This window comes from Lolium perenne, chromosome 4, assembly GCF_019359855.2.
Source record: "Lolium perenne isolate Kyuss_39 chromosome 4, Kyuss_2.0, whole genome shotgun sequence".
In the NCBI taxonomy this organism is placed as follows: domain Eukaryota; kingdom Viridiplantae; phylum Streptophyta; class Magnoliopsida; order Poales; family Poaceae; genus Lolium; species Lolium perenne.
Genome location: NC_067247.2, coordinates 210,914,601 through 210,933,799, shown reverse-complemented (window position 1 = coordinate 210,933,799; position 19,199 = coordinate 210,914,601). Strand labels below are relative to the sequence as shown.

At 41.4% G+C, this 19,199-nt stretch overlaps 1 long non-coding RNA gene across 2 annotated transcripts; it reads right to left on the bottom strand.

Annotated features, from left to right (window-relative positions):
- Window positions 1–1,813: 1,813 nt before the first annotated feature.
- LOC127348867 (uncharacterized) lies at window positions 1,814–3,857 on the bottom strand. 2 transcript variants are annotated; one of them, XR_011756683.1, is made up of 5 exons: window positions 3,606–3,857; window positions 3,305–3,406; window positions 2,994–3,188; window positions 2,718–2,892; window positions 1,814–2,607 (listed from the first exon to the last, which is right to left on the bottom strand). It is a non-coding gene; the product is annotated as an uncharacterized lncRNA (long non-coding RNA). The 2 variants fall into 2 exon arrangements; XR_011756682.1 differs by having other exon boundaries at window positions 1,816–2,607; window positions 3,323–3,406; window positions 3,606–3,854.
- Between the last annotated feature and the right edge of the window lie 15,342 nt (window positions 3,858–19,199).

Below are 19,199 nucleotides of genomic sequence, written 5' to 3'. Positions count from 1 at the left end.
AAAAAAGGCGGCGGCGACCTGACTATATGTGATGGGATGTATCACTTGTTGCATTTTTCCCCGTGCGGTTGGATGTCCTAACCGTCAACAAATTTTCTGTCCTAACCTAGGATATCTAGTGCAAATAGCTCCATCCGGGTGCACTATGTTGCCGTGATAGGCTCGACAAGGGTTTGTTTTGTTGTCTTTATTTAATTTTTCAGCCCGAGAAATCAAGAACAAATTTTATCGGCGGGCCTCCAGATTTTACATTTAAAATGAAAGCTATTTTGCGCTAGATGTCCTAGGTCATCTCGAGATAGATTTAAATATTCCATCTTTCAATGTTACAACTAGTTTGAAATGCTTTGTGCCGAGCTCTGCCCGGAGAATGGAAAAGTTTTTGGACGGGTTTGTTAATACCCTTTTTAATGGGAATGGATGGATAATGCGCCGTCGACGCACTCCATAGACGCATTTTGTTGTTTGTGGCCATCTATCGTATTCTCTCTTCATCGATTTGTTAAGTTGTCTTGTTCGTACATACACATAATCCCGATCGCTGTCAAATGGTCGTGTAGGGTGTTGCACTCGTATGACATAGTAGAATCACGACTACAATTAATTTTATCGGCCTAAATCACAAACATTTAGTCTAAAAACTACTATGTTTTTTTGGCCCCTGATGTTGAGGTTGCAATTCAAGACTGCATCCAAAAGCACGGCTCCCGAAAAAATACGCAGATTAATTAAGCTACTTCAACCCAGAAAGGATGTGCAGTTTTTCCAGCTACGAATGGGTTTGTTCCAAATTTATTTAATTTTTTATCCATAGTTAAGTAACAACATTCATGGGGTATGCAGGAGCCGGCATGTAGCTGAAAAAACGATGACACAATGTTGCTGATAAACCTCCATTTAATTAATTTCAGTGCCGTCGTTGTTGCGGTGGCGATAAGTTGTTCGATGGTGAGGTAGCTGGATGTGGTTTGAATTCTGATAATAAAACGAAATTACTACTAATTAGCGCGATAGCAACCCTACCTCCATTTATCCCTTTTTTGAAATATAGATTTGCATAGTGTTGTACATTTTTTCAGAGTAAGAAGGCCAGTTTTGTTAAGCTTACTACGGACGCAATTCTTTGCAACGGCTACCTGTCACTTCGGAACTCATCTCCAAGTTTGCTATAAATACTAGCACCTAGGCGGATCGTGTAGAACACAACCAGTCTATCCTTTTGGTTAGCAGCATCCCACCTCCTTCCTCCGAAGGACTGAAGAATAGATGCTGTTGGTTGCTAGTTTTTCTCTTAGGCCAAGATGTGTGCTAGTGCATCCGAGAGCAGTACCGCATATCTGGGCTTTTCGAAGTTCCCCTGCTACTGCTGGGAGTCGGCGGATCTGTGGAGATCTGGACGTCGGAGAACCCCGGAAGGCTATTCGTGAAGTGCGGCATGGAAAAGATATTCGATTAGATCTTAAACTTGCCAAGCTTTTCCAGTTGAACTGTATTATAAATCGTTTTTGCCGATGCGTTTACATGTGTATACAGAGATGCAAGTTCTGGTTCCGGGAAGATCAGGTGAGCGCACGGTCAAGCAGGCGCTTCAACGGTCGCAGGGAGCTTGATTCCCCAAACCAAACCAGCCAGGTCACCTTATCCAAGGTTGTTCAAGGAATCAAAGAAATGCAGGCGGAGCTACTGCTTGTTCGGTTTGCTGTAATAGCCCTAGTTGTTGCCGTCGTCTGGCGGTTTGATTTGTTCAGCGACCGATTTAACGTTGCAATCACTCAGATAAAATGTTCTTGTCTTTTTAGGCGTTAGATGCCCCCTAGAAGTCTTTTGTACCCCACCGTTGTGATATCTTATTTACGCGAATAAACAATATGTAAACATGGCTTGCAACTGATCATGATTGTCTCAGTGCAGCTGGTATTAGTCCACATCAAACAGACACACGCCATAGCTAATACAATCCACGGGCCCAGTGATACAGTTTACCCTGCCGTCCATGTTAAAAACACATCTGATTGATAAACACGGATAAGTGTCAAATGGAGGGTATCATATGGACGGCCAGGCCAAATATGCAAACGCCTGCGGCGGCAGGGCGTTGCGCCTCCCTTGGTTGTTCGTTTCTCCGTCGCTCCCCTCGTCACTGACATAACCTGCACGCTTGTCGTCCTCTATGGTGACGCCTTCTGCCTTTCTCTTCTTTGTCAACACCTTCTTCCCTTTCGAGCGGTTTTCTTGGTGATTGAGTAGGCTGCTATGGTTCCCTTGTACATGAAGGTCAACTTGGCTAGATAGATTGTTTCTGGACAAACCGCCCACGTATTCGAAATGTAGATGATTGGTGCAACCGTTTTTGTTTCTGGACAAACCGCCCAATCTGGGTTGAAGAAATAGATTGTATGGAGGAGCAGAGGACGAACCGCCCACGTATGCATCACGTAGTGGACGTTTCCATCAGTTTCCGCTCTCTTGTCTGCTTCGCCGTTCCTCGGCACTCTAACCACACCATTGCCCATTTCTTCGGACATTTCCTCCCTCAGTTGTAGCATTCGCTTGATGTATATGCCATCCACTGATACCATGGGAGGGTCTCTGAACTCGATCCACACCCTGCATGATCATAGGCGTGAGCAGCAAGGAATTAAAGCCAAGCAGATTGGCAATGAAAGTTTGGACCTTTCTTTGTTTAAAAAAATTGTAGAATGACATCTCAAACTTACTCTCGCAGGTCTGCCTTCGTTGCATTGTGTACGAACCATGCGGCTGTGCCCTTCATATGGTCCCTGGGGCGTTGGAACCTGTTTTGGTCGCTGGTCGTTCTCCTTCCTCTCTTTGGTGCAGTCCCATCGCCAAGCATCCAGTTGAAGGGGATAGACCTGTCACCGTCCGTGGACTCTATTGAATAAAATGCATGGTTAGCCAGTTGATAATGGATGTTGTGAAATAACATCACCAAATCTCCTCATAAGAAATAGGCTTCCTCAGATGGAGCTTACTTTTGGATTTGTTTTTCTGTTCAGATTTCATTGTTCTAACCAGGTCCTCCAATTTATCACTCATGGCATCCATGGAATAATTGAACTTTGCATCTGCCTCTGTCTTTGACTGCACAATAGTTGATGCAAGCTTGATGATGCTAGTTCAGATGAATCTTTGATAGCTCGAAGAAACTCCGGATCTACTTTGTTAGTCTGCAACCAACATTATTTTACAAAGTAAGAATACAAAACAACTACATATATGATCGTACCAGTAAGGATGTTGTCTCGTTGAACAATTGTTGTAGAACTAATGCCAGGGAATGCACCTTCTGATTTGATATTACCTGCTCCCGTTCATCTTCCTCAAACAGAACCCTTGCAGTCGATGACTCAGGTAGGGGGCGTAGAGTTGATCTCGAGGCTGGCACCTGATTCAGATTTGTAATGAAAGTAAACGATATGAACAGATCCAGTCAAGCATACAAATCTGATACTTGCCGTATCCGCTGAACAGAAGGAAACAATTCAGCCTTGATAAAGACACAAACCAAAAAAATGAAATCCCAGTTTGGTGGGGGGGAAACGGGGGGAAACATGAGATCCGCCGATGGGGTAGCAAATTCTCACCGTTGCAACGAAACTCCAGAATGCTAATTGCCACTGAACTGCCATTAAAACTCAGCTTTTGTTCGTTGAAACCCTCCTGCTAAACTACTGATTTGTGTCCTTTCCCCCTCCCTACAGTCATGCAATGAATGAGCTAGGCCATGTCCGTGTTTTTTATAGTCATAGACCCCGTGCATTGATGGGCATGGCAGTATGAAAACAAATGCATGTGGTGGAGGTGTTATCGTGGGGCATTTGTGTATCTCGTAGTGGAGGCTGTGGCGTAGGATGGCAGCTGCAGAGATGACCATATCTCGTACTCATTGATTAGTACTACACCGTTGATTAACACAGGCAGCAAGTGTGAAAATTATTGTGTCGTTAGTTAGTTATCATGTTTATCACAGACAGTGGCATTATTTTATTATTACAAAAGCAAGAAGAGGGACTACTCTCGTGGCTTTTTAGTTACGTACGTACTTCCATGTTTGCATAAAACATGACTCGTACCAAACAGACAAAAAGGACCTTCCAAAATAAGAACAACCCATGTGGAGCTCACACACCTGGAATGCTCTGTTTCGAAATTCAGCCAGCGGCAGGTCGTAGTTGGGGGCAATAGTTGTTGCCCGGCTGATGGCTTCCTGCACAGCCCGATACATCCCGACGTATGGTCCGTGCTGCAAACACGCAGTGCATATTGTTAGAAGGGGTAATGTCAACCGATACTTCAGTTACTAGATTTTTGGAAGTGCTTCAGACATGGCAACCAACCTGAGACCTACCAAGAACAGTTCCGCACCCATCCACAGTGTTCATTATTGGGCTGAAGCTCAGGTGTGTTCCTCTAACGGAACTGGATCCTTTGTCAAAGATGTTGATAAGGGGTTGCCCGATCTTCTCAGTAAGCGACGGGTGGTGATGAACACGCGTTGGTAGCAGCGGAGGGAATCGATGATATGAGGAGGGTAACTTGTATGACGCCGACGAAGTCTCTCGATTGATTCCTGTCGCCAATGCAATAGCTCTCAACCCTGCAAGATATTCACAACTCCACACACTTGCGCACGTAGCCGCCGACCACGAAGCGGTAGATTGCAATCTTCTAATCCCCAATGGAACAGCAGATCACTGTTGACGCGTAAAGCACACGCCCGTTGGGAACCCCAAGTGGAAGGTGTGATGCGTACAACAGCAAGTTTCCCTCAGTAAAACCAAGGTTTATCGAACCAGTAGGAGTCAAGGAGCACGTGAAGGTTGTTGGTGACGGAGTGTAGTGCGGCGCAACACCAGGGATTCCGGCGCCAACGTGGAACCTGCACAACACAATCCAAATACTTTGCCCCAACTTAACAGTGATGTTGTCAATCTCACCGGCTTGCTGTAACAAAGGATTAAATGTATGGTGTGGAAAATGATGTTTGTATGCGAAGAACAGTAAAGAACAATGTTTGCAGTAGATTGTATTCAGATGTAAAAGAATGGACCGGGATCCACAGTTCACTAGTGGTGTCTCTCCAATAAGAAATAGCATGTTGGGTGAACAAATTACAGTTGGGCAATTGACAAATAAAGAGGGCATAACAATGCACATACATATCATGATGAGTAGAGTGAGATTCAATTGGGCATTACGACAAAGTACATAGACCGCTATCCAGCATGCATCTATGCCTAAAAAGTCCACCTTCGGGTTAGCATCCGCACCCATTCCAGTATTAAGTTGCAAACAACAAACAATTGCATTAAGTATGGTGCGTAATGTAATCAACATAAATATCCTTAGACAAAGCATTGATGTTTTATCCCTAGTGGCAACAGCACATCCACAACCTTAGAACTTACTATCACTGTCCCAGATTTAATGGAGGCATGAACCCACTATCGAGCATAAATACTCCCTCTTGGAGTCACAAGTATCAACTTGGCCAGAGCCTCTACTAGCAACGGAGAGCATGCAAGATCATAAACAACACATATATGATAGACTGATAATCAACATGACATAGTATTCCATATTCATCGGATCCAACAAACACAACATGTAGCATTACAAATAGATGATCTTGATCATGATAGGCAGCTCACAAGATCTAACATGATAGCACAATGAGGAGAAGACAACCATCTAGCTACTGCTATGGACCCATAGTCCAGGGGTGAACTACTCACACATCAATCCGGAGGCGATCATGGTGATGAAGAGTCCTCCGGGAGATGATTCCCCTCTCCGGCAGGGTGCCGGAGGCGATCTCCTGAATCCCCCGAGATGGGATTGGCGGCGACGGTGTATCTGGAAGGTTTTCCGTATCGTGGCTCTCGGTACAGGGGTTTTCGCGACGAAGGCTATAAGTAGGCGGAAGGGTAGGGTCGGAGGTGGCGCGAGGGGCCCACACCATAGGGCGGCGCGGGCCCCACCCAGGTCGCGCGGCCCTGTGGTGTCGGCGCCTCGTCGCCCCACTTCGTATCCCCTTCGGTCTTCTGGAAGCTTCGTGGAAAAATAAGACCCTGGGCGTTGATTTCGTCCAATTCCGAGAATATTTCCTTTGTAGGATTTCTGAAACCAAAAATAGCAGAAAACAACAACTGGCTCTTCGGCATCTCGTCAATAGGTTAGTGCCGGAAAATGCGTAATAATGACATAAAGTGTGTATAAAACATGTGAGTATCATCATAAAAGTAGCATGGAACATAAGAAATTATAGATACGTTTGAGACGTATCAAGCATCCCCAAGCTTAGTTCCTACTCGCCCTCGAGTAGGTAAACGATAACAAGGATAATTTCTGAAGTGACATGCTATCATAATCTTGATCAATACTATTGTAAAGCATATGAGATGAATGAAGTGATTCGAAGCAATGGTAAAGACAATGAATAAACAACTGAATCATATAGCAAAGACTTTTCATGAATAGTACTTTCAAGACAAGCATCAATAAGACTTGCATAGGAGTTAACTCATAAAGCAATAAATTCTTAGTAGAAAGTTTTGAAGCAACACAAAGGAAGATATAAGTTTCAGCGGTTGCTTTCAACTTCAACATGTTTATCTCATGGATAATTGTCAACACAAAGTAATATGATGAATGCAAATAAGCAAGTATGTAGGAATCAATGCACACAGTTGACACAAGTGTTTGCTTCTAAGACAGAAAGAAGTGGGTAAACTGACTCAACATAAAGTAAAAGAATGGCCCTTCGCAGAGGGAAGCATGGATTGCTATATTTGTGCTAGAGCTTTTATTTTGAAAACATAGAAACAATTTTGTCAACGGTAGTAATAATTCATATGTGTTATGCATAAGATATCCTATAAGTTGCAAGCCTCATGCATAGTATACCAATAGTGCCCGCACCTTGTCCTAATTAGCTTGGATTTACATGGATTATCATTGCATAACATATGTTTCAACCAAGTGTCACAAAGGGGTACCTCTATGCCGCCTGTACAAAGGTCTATGGAGAAAGTTCACATTGGATTTCTCGCTTTTGATTATTCTCAACTTAGACATCCATACCGGGACAACATAGACAACAGATAATGGACTCCTCTTTAATGCATAAGAATTCAACAATAGATAATATTCTCATAAGAGATTGAGGATTGATTGTCCAAACTGAAACTTCCACCATGGATCATGGCTTTAGTTAGCGGCCCAATGTTCTTCTCTAACAATATGCATACTCAAACCATTTGATCATGATAAATCACCCTTACTTCAGACAAGACAAACATGCATAGCAACTCACATGATATTCAAAAAAGGTGAAATAGTTGATGGCGTCCCCAAGAACATGGTTATCGCTCAACAAGCAACTTATAAGAAATAAGATACATAAGCGACATATTCAATACCACAATAGTTTTTAAGCTATTTTTCCCATGAGCTATATATTGCAAACACAAAGAATGGAATTTTAAAGGTAGCACTCAAGCAATTTACTTTGGAATGGCAGAGAAATACCATGTAGTAGGTAGGTATGGTGGACACAAATGGCATAGTTTTTGGCTCAAGGATTTTGGATGCACGAGAAGTAATCCCTCTCAATACAAGGCTTAGGCTAGAAAGGTTGTTTGAAGCAAACACAAGTATGAACCGGTACAACAAAACTTACATAAGAACATATTGCAAGCATTATAAGACTCTACACTGTCTTCCTTGTTGTTCAAACCCTCACCAGAAAATATCTAGACTTTAGAGAGACCAATCATGCAAACCAAATGTCAACAAGCTCTATGGTGTTTCTTCATTAATAGGTGCAAAGTACATGATGCAAGAGCTTAAACATGATCTATTTGAGCACAACAATTGCCAAGTATCAGATTATTCAAGACATTATACCAATTACCACATGAAGCATTTTCTGTTTCGAACCATATAACAATGAACGAAGCAGTTTCAACCTTCGGCATGAACATTAAGAGTAAAGCTAAGAACACATGTGTTCATACGCAACAGCGGAGCGTGTCTCTCTCCCACACAAAGAATGCTAGGATCCGATTTTATTCAAACAAAAACAAAAATAAAAACATAAAGACGCTCCAAGTAAAGCACATAAGATGTGACAGAATAAAAATATAGTTTCACTAGAGGTGACCTGATAAGTTGTCGATGAAGAAGGGGATGCCTTGGGCATCCCCAAGCTTAGATGCTTGAGTCTTCTTGAAATATGAAGGGATGAACCACGGGGGCATCCCCAAGCTTAGAGTTTTCACTCTTCTTGATCATATTGTATCATCCTCCTCTCTTGATCCTTGAAAACTTCCTCCACACCAAACTCAAAACAAACTCAATAGAGGGTTAGTGCATAATCAAAAATTCACATATTCAGAGGTGACATAATCATTTTTAACACTTCTGGACATTGCACAAAGCTACTGAAAGTTAATGGAACAAAGAAATTCATCAAACATAGCAAAACAGGCAATGCGAAATAAAAAGCAGAATCTGTCAAAACAGAACAGTCCGTAAAGACAAAATTTTATGGGGCACTTAACTTGCTCAAGTGAAAATGCTCAAATTGAATGAAAGTTGCGTACATATCTGTGGATCACGTACGTAAATTGGCAGATTTTTCTGAGTTACCTACAGACGGGGCGGCTCAAATTCGTGACAGTAAGAAATCTGTTTCTGCGCAGTAATCCAAATCTAGTATCATCTTTACTATCAAAGACTTTACTTGGCACAACAATGCAATAAAATAAAGATAAGAAGAGGTTGATACATTAGTAACAACTTCCAAGACTCAAATATAAAACAAAAGTGCAGAAGTAAAATAATGGGTTGTCTCCCATAAACACTTTTCTTTAACGCCTTTCAGCTAGGCGCAGAAAGTGTGAATCAAGTATTATCAAGAGATGAAGCATCAACATCATAATTTGTTCTAATAATAGAATCAAAAGGTAACTTCATTCTCTTTCTAGGGAAGTGTTCCATACCTTTATTGAGAGGAAATTGATACTTAATATTACCTTCCTTCATATCAATAATAGCACCAACAGTTCGAAGAAAAGGTCTTCCCAAAATAATGGGGCAAGATGCGTTGCATTCAATATCCAAGACAACAAAATCAACGGGGACAAGGTTATTGTTAACCGTAATGTGAACATTATCAATCCTCCCCAAAGGTTTCTTTGTAGAATTATCAGCAAGATTAACATCCAAATAACAATTTTTCAATGGTGGCAAGTCAAGCATATTACAGATTTTCTTAGGCATAACGGAAATACTTGCACCAAGATCACATAAAGCATTACAATCAAAATCATTGACCTTCATCTTAATGATGGGCTCCCAATCATCTTCCAACTTCCTAGGAATAGAAGTTTCAAGTTTTAATTTATCTTCTCTAGCTTTAATGAGAGCATTTGTAACATGTTTTGTAAAGGCCAAATTTATAGCACTAGCATTAGGACTTCTAGCAAGTTTTTGTAAGAACTTTATAACTTCAGAGATGTGACAATCATCAAAATCTAAACCATTATGATCTAAAGCAATGGGATCATTGTCCCCAATATTTTGAAAAATTTCAGCAGTTTTATCACAAGCAGTTTCAGCAGTTTTAGCAGTTTCAGACAGTTTTGCACGCTTTGCATTAGGAGTAGAAACATTGCCAATACCAATTATTTTACCATTGATAGTAGGAGGTGTAGCAACATGTGAAGCATCAACATTACTAGTGGTGGTAATAGTCCAAACTTTAGCTACATTATTCTCTTTAGCATTTTCTTCTTTTTCCCACCTAGCACGCAAAGCCATCAATCTAATATTTTCATTAATTCGAACTTGGATAGCGTTTTCTGTAGCAAATGACTTAATATCTTTAGTTTCATTAGGCATAGCTTTCAATTTTAAAAGATCAACATCAGCAGCAAGACTATCAACTTTAGAAGCAAGAATATCAATTTTACCAAGCTTTTCTTCAACAGATTTGTTAAAAGCAGTTTGTGTACTAATAAATTCTTTAAGCATGGCTTCAAGACCAGAGGGTACACTCCTACTATTGTTGTAAGAATTACCATAACCATTACCATTATTAGAAGGATATGGCCTATAGTTGTTACTAAAATTATTCCTATAAGCATTGTTGTTGAAATTACTATTTTTAATGAAGTTCACATCAACATGCTCTTCTTGAGCAACTGATGGCGTGTAACTCACACGTTCGTTGGGAACCCCAAGAGGAAGGTATGATGCGCACAGCAGCAAGTTTTCCCTCAGAAAGAAACCAAGGTTTATCGAACCAGGAGGAGCCAAGAAGCACGTTGAAGGTTGATGGCGGCGGGATGTAGTGCGGCGCAACACCAGGGATTCCGGCGCCAACGTGGAACCTGCACAACACAACCAAAGTACTTTGCCCCAACGAAACAGTGAGGTTGTCAATCTCACCGGCTTGCTGTAACAAAGGATTAACCGTATTGTGTGGAAGATGATTGTTTGCAGAAAACAGTAGAACAAGTATTGCAGTAGGTTGTATTTCAGTCAAGAGAATTGGACCGGGGTCCACAGTTCACTAGAGGTGTCTCTCCCATAAGACGAACAGCATGTTGGGTGAACAAATTACAGTTGGGCAATTGACAAATAAAGAGAGCATGACCATGCACATACATATCATGATGAGTATAGTGAGATTTAATTGGGCATTACGACAAAGTACATAGACCGCCATCCAACTGCATCTATGCCTAAAAAGTCCACCTTCAGGTTATCATCCGAACCCCCTCCAGTATTAAGTTGCAAAGCAACAGACAATTGCATTAAGTATGGTGCGTAATGTAATCAACAACTACATCCTTAGACATAGCATCAATGTTTTATCCCTAGTGGCAACAGCACAACACAACCTTAGAACTTTACACATTGTCCTGTGTCAATGCAGGCATGAACCCACTATCGAGCATAAGTACTCCCTCTTGGAGTTACAAGCATCTACTTGGCCAGAGCATCTACTAGTAACGGAAAGCATGCAAGATCATAAACAACACATAAGTATAACTTTGATAATCAACATAACAAGTATTCTCTATTCATCGGATCCCAACAAACGCAACATATAGAATTACAGATAGATGATCTTGATCATGTTAGGCAGCTCACAAGATCCGACAATGATAGCACAATGGGGAGAAGACAACCATCTAGCTACTGCTATGGACCCATAGTCCAGGGGTAGACTACTCACACATCACACCGGAGGTGACCATGGCGGCGTAGAGTCCTCGGGAGATGATTCCCCTCTCCGGCGGGGTGCCGGAGGCGATCTCTGGATCCCCCGAGATGGGATCGGCGGCGGCGGCGTCTCTGGAAGGTTTTCCGTATCGTGGCTCGCGGTCGTGGGGGTTTCGTCACGGAGGCTCTTTGTAGGCGGTAGGGCAGGTCAAGAGGCGGCACGGGGCCCCACACCACGGGCCGCGCGGCCAAGGGGGGCCGCGCCGCCCTAGGGTGTGGCCCCCTCGTGGCCCCTCTTCGTCTCTCCTTCGGACTTACGGAAGCTTCGTGGAAAAATAGGCCCTGGGCTTTGATTTCGTCCAATTCCGAGAATATTTCCTTACTAGGATTTCTGAAACCAAAAACAGCAGAAACAAAGAATCGGCACTTCGGCATCTTGTTAATAGGTTAGTTCCAGAAAATGCACGAATATGGCATAAAGTGTGCATAAAACATGTAGATAACATCAATAATGTGGCATGGAACATAAGAAATTATCGATACGTCGGAGACGTATCAGCATCCCCAAGCTTAGTTCTGCTCGTCCCGAGCAGGTAAAACGATAACACAGATAATTTATGGAGTGACATGCCATCATAATCTTGATCATACTATTTGTAAAGCATATGTAGTGAATGCAGCGATCAAAACAATGTATATGACATGAGTAAACAAGTGAATCATAAAGCAAAGACTTTTCATGAATAGCACTTCAAGACAAGCATTAATAAGTCTTGCATAAGAGTTAACTCATAAAGCAATAATTCAAAGTAAAGGCATTGAAGCAACACAAAAGAAGATTAAGTTTCAGCGGTTGCTTTCAACTTGTAACATGTATATCTCATGGATATTGTCAACATAGAGTAATATAATAAGTGCAATAAGCAAGTATGTAGGAATCAATGCACAGTTCACACAAGTGTTTGCTTCTTGAGGTGGAGAGAAATAGGTGAACTGACTCAACATTGAAAGTAAAAGAATGGTCCTCATAGAGGAAAAGCATCGATTGCTATATTTGTGCTAGAGCTTTGATTTTTGAAAACATGAAACAATTTTGTCAACGGTAGTAATAAAGCATATGCATCATGTAAATTATATCTTATAAGTTGCAAGCCTCATGCATAGTGTACTAATAGTGCCCGCACCTTGTCCTAATTAGCTTGGACTACCGGATCATCACAATGCATTGTTTTTACCAAGTGTCACAAAGGGGTACCTCTATGCCGCTTGTACAAAGGTCTAAGGAGAAAGCTCGCATTGGATTTCTCGCTATTGATTATTCTTCAACTTAGACATCCATACCGGGACAACATAGACAACAGATAATGGACTCCTCTTTTATGCATAAGCATGTAACAACAATTAATAATTTTCTCATTAGAGATTTGAGGATGTTGTCCAAAACTGAAACTTCCACCATGGATCATGGCTTTAGTTAGCGGCCCAATGTTCTTCTCTAACATATGCATGCTTAACCATATGGTGGTAGATCTCTCTTACTTCAGACAAGACGGACATGCATAGCAACTCACATGAAATTCAACAATGAATAATTGATGGCGTCCCCAGTGAACATGGTTATCGCACAACAAGCAACTTAATAAGAGATAAAGTGCATAATTACATATTCAATACCACAATAGTTTTTAAGCTATTTGTCCCATGAGCTATATATTGCAAAGGTGAATGATGGAATTTTAAAGGTAGCACTCAAGCAATTTACTTTGGAATGGCGGAAAATACCATGTAGTAGGTAGGTATGGTGGACACAAATGGCATAGTGGTTGGCTCAAGTATTTTGGATGCATGAGAAGTATTCCCTCTCGATACAAGGTTTAGGCTAGCAAGGCTTATTTGAAACAAACACAAGGATGAACCGGTGCAGCAAAACTCACATAAAAGACATATTGAAAACATTATAAGACTCTACACCGTCTTCCTTGTTGTTCAAACTCAATACTAGAAATTATCTAGACCTTAGAGAAACCAAATATGCAAACCAAATTTTAGCATGCTCTATGTATTTCTTCATTAATGGGTGCAAAGCATATGATGCAAGAGCTTAATCATGAGCACAACAATTGCCAAGTATCACATTACCCAAGACATTTATAGCAATTACTACATGTATCATTTTCCAATTCCAACCATATAACAATTTAACGAAGGAGAAACTTCGCCATGAATACTATGAGTAGAAACCAAGGACATACTTGTCCATATGCTACAGCGGAGCGTGTCTCTCTCCCATAAAGTGAATGCTAGGATCCATTTTATTCAAACAAAACAAAAAAACAAACCGACGCTCCAAGAAAAAGCACATAAGATGTGATGGAATAAAAATATAGTTTCAGGGGAGGAACCTGATAATGTTGTCGATGAAGAAGGGGATGCCTTGGGCATCCCCAAGCTTAGACGCTTGAGTCTTCTTAATATATGCAGGGGTGAACCACCGGGGCATCCCCAAGCTTAGAGCTTTCACTCTCCTTGATCATGTTGCATCATACTCCTCTCTTGATCCTTGAAAACTTCCTCCACACCAAACTCGAAACAACTCATTAGAGGGTTAGTGCACAATATAAATTGACATATTCAGAGGTGACACAATCATTCTTAACACTTCTGGACATTTCATAATGCTACTGGACCTTAGTGGATCAAAGAAATTCATCCAACATAGCAAAAGAGGCAATGCGAAATAAAAGGCAGAATCTGTCAAAACAGAACAGTTCGTATTGACGAATTTTAAAATGGCACCAGACTTGCTCAAATGAAAATGCTCAAATTGAATGAAAGTTGCATACATATCTGAGGATCATGCACGTAAATTGGCTTAATTTTCTGAGCTACCTACAGGGAGGTGGACTCAGATTCGTGACAGCAAAGAAATCTGGAACTGTGCAGTAATCCAAATCTAGTACTTACTTTTCTATCAACGGCTTAACTTGGCACAACAAAACACAAAACTAAGATAAGGAGAGGTTGCTACAGTAGTAAACAACTTCCAAGACACAAAATAAAAGCAAAGTACTGTAGGTAAAAACATGGGTTGTCTCCCATAAGCGCTTTTCTTTAACGCCTTTCAGCTAGGCGCAGAAAGTGTGCATCAAGTATTATCAAAGGGTGATGCATCGTTATCATGAGCTCCCCCATCCATAGTGGTACTAAGGGCTTTGTCAATTTTAGGCCTATAATAATACTTCTTTGGTCTAGGCACTTTAGAGACATACATAAACTTTTGCTCCTTACCCACATAAGCTTTCTCCTTATATTTAAGAGAAGAAAATGTTGAACCCAATGTTCCCATAGCTTTTTCAAGTTCGTCAATCCTATTGATTTGATCATCATGGACAGCATTAGTTCCTAGGACACTAATTCTTTCATCAATTCCTCCTAAGGATTTATCAAGTTCATCAGTTTTATCAAGTAATATTTCCAATTTAGCTTCAATACTTGGAAATTTTTTCTCTATGGTTTCCAATTTTTTCATAACATCTTCAAGAGAGATTTCAGTTTTAACTTTATCAACAGGGGGTATTCCAAATAAACTCTCAATAATGCAACTAGCTTCTAATGCAGGAGTACTTAGGAAGTCACCTTTTGCGAGACTATCAAGAACATATCTATTCCAGCTAGAGATACCAACATAAAAATTCCTGAGTAGAATAATGGTGGAGTGCTTCTTAGTGCATCTATTATGGGCATCGCTAATTCTATACCAAGCATCTCTCAAAAATTCTCCCCCTCGTTGCTTAAACGTACGAACTTCAACTTCAGGATTACTCATTTTAGTAGTAGTAAATAAAGCAAACTAGATAAAGTAAATGCAAGTAAACTAATTTTTTTGTGTTTTTGATATAGCAAACAAGATAACAAGTAAAGTAAAACTAGCAACTAATTTTTTTTGTATTTTGATTTAGTGCAGCAAACAAAGTAGTAAATAAAACTAAGCAAGACAAAAACAAAGTAAAGAGATTGAGAAGTGGAGACTCCCCTTGCAGCGTGTCTTGATCTCCCCGGCAACGGCGCCAGAAAATATGCTTGATGGCGTGTAACTCACACGTTCGTTGGGAACCCCAAGAGGAAGGTATGATGCGCACAGCAGCAAGTTTTCCCTCAGAAAGAAACCAAGGTTTATCGAACCAGGAGGAGCCAAGAAGCACGTTGAAGGTTGATGGCGGCGGGATGTAGTGCGGCGCAAAACCAGGGATTCCGGTGCCAACGTGGAACCTGCACAACACAACCAAAGTACTTTGCCCCAACGAAACAGTGAGGTTGTCAATCTCACCGGCTTGCTGTAACAAAGGATTAACCGTATTGTGTGGAAGATGATTGTTTGCAGAAAACAGTAGAACAAGTATTGCAGTAGGTTGTATTTCAGTAAAGAGAATTGGACCGGGGTCCACAGTTCACTAGAGGTGTCTCTCCCATAAGACGAACAGCATGTTGGGTGAACAAATTACAGTTGGGCAATTGACAAATAAAGAGAGCATGACCATGCACATACATATCATGATGAGTATAGTGAGATTTAATTGGGCATTACGACAAAGTACATAGACCGCCATCCAACTGCATCTATGCCTAAAAAGTCCACCTTCAGGTTATCATCCGAACCCCCTCCAGTATTAAGTTGCAAAGCAACAGACAATTGCATTAAGTATGGTGCGTAATGTAATCAACAACTACATCCTTAGACATAGCATCAATGTTTTATCCCTAGTGGCAACAGCACAACACAACCTTAGAACTTTACATGTCCTTTGTCCCAGGTGTCAATGCAGGCATGAACCCACTATCGAGCATAAGTACTCCCTCTTGGAGTTACAAGCATCTACTTGGCCAGAGCATCTACTAGCAACGGAAAGCATGCAAGATCATAAACAACACATAAGTATAACTTTGATAATCAACATAACAAGTATTCTCTATTCATCGGATCCCAACAAACGCAACATATAGAATTACAGATAGATGATCTTGATCATGTTAGGCAGCTCACAAGATCCGACAATGATAGCACAATGGGGAGAAGACAACCATCTAGCTACTGCTATGGACCCATAGTCCAGGGGTAGACTACTCACACATCACACCGGAGACGACCATGGCGGCGTAGAGTCCTCCGGGAGATGATTCCCCTCTCCGGCAGGGTGCCAGAGGCGATCTCCTGGATCCCCCGAGATGGGATCGGCGGCGGCGGCGTCTCTGGAAGGTTTTCCGTATCGTGGCTCTCGGTACTGGGGGTTTCGTCACGGAGGCTATTTGTAGGCGGAAGGGCAGTTCAAGAGGCGGCACGGGGGCCCCACACCACAGGGCCGCGCGGCCAAGGGTTGGGGGGGCCGCGCCGCCCTAGGGTGTGGCCCCCTCGTGGCCCCTCTTCGTCTCTCCTTCGGACTTCTGGAAGCTTCGTGGAAAAATAGGCCCCTGGGCTTTGATTTCGTCCAATTCCGAGAATATTTCCTTACTAGGATTTCTGAAACCAAAAACAGCAGAAAACAGCAACTGGCACTTCGGCATCTTGTTAATAGGTTAGTTCCAGAAAATGCATGAATATGGCATAAAGTGTGCATAAAACATGTAGATAACATCAATAATGTGGCATGGAACATAAGAAATTATCGATACGTCGGAGACGTATCAGCAACCAATGAAGCTAAAGGAACATTATTAGGATCAACATTAGATCTACCATTAACAAGCATAGACATAATAACATCAATCTTATCACTCAAGGAGGAGGTTTCTTCAACAGAATTTACCTTCTTACCTTGTGGAGTCCTTTCAGTGTGCCATTCAGATTAGTTGATCATCATATTATCAAGAAGCTTTGTTGCGGCACCTAGAGTGATGGACATAAAAGTACCTCCAGCAGCTGAATCCAATAGGTTCCGCGAAGAAAAATGCAGTCCTGCATAAAAGGTTTGGATGATCATCCAAGTAGTCAGTCCATGGGTAGGGCAATTCTTGACCAAAGATTTCATTCTTTCCCATGCTTGAGCAACATGCTCATTATCCAATTGCTTAAAATTCATTATGCTACTTCTCAAAGATATAGTTTTAGCAGGAGGATAATATCTACCAATGAAAGCATCCTTACATTTAGTCCATGAATCAATACTATTTTTAGGCAAAGATAGCAACCAATCTTTAGCTCTTCCTCTTAAGGAGAATGGAATTTTTTTTAATTTTATAATGTCACCATCTACATCCTTATACTTTTGCATTTCACAAAGTTCAACAAAATTATTAAGATGGGCAGCAGCATCATCAGAACTAACACCATAAAATTGCTCTCTCATAACAAGATTCAGTAAAGCAGGTTTAATTTCATAAAATTCTGCTATAGCAGCAGGTGGAGCAATAGGTGTGCATAGGAAATCATTATTATTTGTACTAGTAAAGTCACACAACTTAGTATTCTCAGGAGTACCCATTTTAGCAATAAAGCAAACTAGATAAAGTAAATGCAAGTAACTAATTTTTTTTTGTGTTTTTGATATAGAGAACGCAAACAAGACAGTAAATAAAGTAAATGCGAGTAACTAATTTTTTTTGTATTTTGATATAAGAAAGCAAACAAAGCAGTAAATAAAGTAAAGTAAAGCAAGACAAAAACAAAGTAAAGAGATTGGAGGTGAGAGACTCCCCTTGCAGCGTGTCTTGATCTCCCCGGCAACGGCGCCAGAAATTTAGCTTGTTGACGCGTAAAGCACACGCCCGCTGGGAACCCCAAGTGGAAGGTGTGATGCGTACAACAGCAAGTTTCCCTCAGTAAGAAACCAAGGTTTATCGAACCAGTAGGAGTCAAGGAGCACGTGAAGGTTGTTGGTGACGGAGTGTAGTGCGGCGCAACACCAGGGATTCCGGCGCCAACGTGGAACCTGCACAACACAATCCAAATACTTTGCCCCAACTTAACAGTGATGTTGTCAATCTCACCGGCTTGCTGTAACAAAGGATTAAATGTATGGTGTGGAAAATGATGTTTGTATGCGAAGAACAGTAAAGAACAATGTTTGCAGTAGATTGTATTCAGATGTAAAAGAATGGACCGGGATCCACAGTTCACTAGTGGTGTCTCTCCAATAAGAAATAGCATGTTGGGTGAACAAATTACAGTTGGGCAATTGACAAATAAAGAGGGCATAACAATGCACATACATATCATGATGAGTAGAGTGAGATTCAATTGGGCATTACGACAAAGTACATAGACCGCTATCCAGCATGCATCTATGCCTAAAAAGTCCACCTTTGGGTTAGCATCCGCACCCCTTATAGTATTAAGTTGCAAACAACAGATAATTGCATTAAGTATGGTGTGTAATGTAATCAACACAAATATCCTTAGACAAAGCATTGATGTTTTATCCCTAGTGGCAACAGCACATCCACAACCTTAGAACTTTCTGTCACTGTCCCAGATTTAATGGAGGCATGAACCCACTATCGAGCATAAATACTCCCCCTTGGAGTCACAAGTATCAACTTGGCCAGAGCCTCTACTAGCAACGGAGAGCATGCAAGATCATAAACAACACATATATGATAGATTGATAATCAACATGACATAGTATTCCATATTCATCGGATCCCAACAAACACAACATGTAGCATTACAAATAGATGATCTTGATCATGATAGGCAGCTCACAAGATCTAACATGATAGCACAATGAGGAGAAGACAACCATCTAGATACTTCTATGGACCCATAGTCCAGGGGTGAACTACTCACACATCAATCCGGAGGCGATCATGGTGATGAAGAGTCCTCCGGGAGATGATTCCCCTCTCCGGCAGGGTGCCGGAGGCGATCTCCTGAATCCCCCGAGATGGGATTGGCGGCGGCGTCTCGGAAGGTTTTCCATATCGTGGCTCTTGGTACAGGGGTTTTCGCG